Raw genomic sequence first — 1,328 nt, forward strand, 5'->3', positions numbered from 1 at the left:
TTCCTTAGAAGCCAGATGGTGAGACTTCATCTTTCATACTTCAGACATATTATTAGGGTGGACTAATATGAAAAGGACATCATGTTAGGTAAAGTGGTGGGTCAGCAAAAAAGAGGAACACCCCAATTAGATGGATTGACACAGTGGCAAAGACAATGGACTCAGGGTTCACAACAATTGTGAGGATGGTGCAGGACTGAGCAGTGTTTGATTCTGTTGTGCATAAGGTCACTATGAAGGAGTCAGAACCAACTCCATGACACCTAACAACAACAAAAAACCGTTTAGATCATGCTTCAGTCAAGCAGACAAACTGTTAAGAGCCCTAGATCTATGCATCGTAGACCTCTTCAAAACCAGAGAAGCATCAGAGGCGTGGCAGTAGCAGAGCCAAGAGCCAGAGCATAAGATAGAATGGAGAGCCAGCCCTCAAAGCAACTAAAATTGAAAATTTTGGGGCAGGAGATTTGCTTGAAGAGTAGAGTGCATCCAAGAGTTCAATTTGGGCAGCTAGGTTTGCTACAGTGCAGAGCTAGAGCTAAATGCCTTCGGGCTGAGGCTTATGGCACAGTGGTATGTCCTGTATACCCACAACTTTTTAAAAAAAAAAAAAAGCTTGGTAACATTGCCAGAGCTGGGCAGAGGCCAGGCCTAGAGAAACAGTAAAGATATAGTGATCCCTTTCAGGAGTCTGACGCTTGAGATTGGAGCATTGGTAGGACTAGTGTTGTGCAGGGACAGCATACGCAGACCCTGGGTTGATCAGTGGCAGCCCCATTAAACCACCTCTAAATATAATCAGTTTAACCCAGATGCTCCCCTTCCTCCTGAAAGCATATAGGAATATTAAGAACAATGTAGCATTTTAGGTATAGATAAATGAAGCCCCGTGCCTGAGATCTTGCTCACAAACAAAAGTTTGCAAAGTGTACAGAGACAGCTTGGCTCCTTTCAGGAACCTTGCTTTATATTATGTATCCTTAAGAAACCGCACGTTGCTACTCTAGATCATTTAAGCCTAAAAGTTAATATATAACAGCTTGATTGAACCTTTTTTTCAATAAAAATAAAAATGTTAGATTGTTAAGAAAAACTATGAAAAGATCTTAAAAGTTGTTCCTGTGAATCATTATGTCCTGTTTTGAATGATTAATCACATTTCAGTTCCGTATCCTGTCTTAATCACATCCTCCCTTTGTGACATCCTCCCTGAGTGAATTACATCCTTCCTTTGTAACAAATCCCTCCCTAAAAAAGAGAATAAAAGGCTGAGGTAGAGAAAATTCTGGAGGCAATGCTGTGCAATGCTAGGCAATATGTTTGCAGAT

This window comes from Chrysochloris asiatica, unplaced genomic scaffold, assembly GCF_000296735.1.
Source record: "Chrysochloris asiatica unplaced genomic scaffold, ChrAsi1.0 scaffold00005, whole genome shotgun sequence".
NCBI lineage: Eukaryota > Metazoa > Chordata > Mammalia > Afrosoricida > Chrysochloridae > Chrysochloris > Chrysochloris asiatica.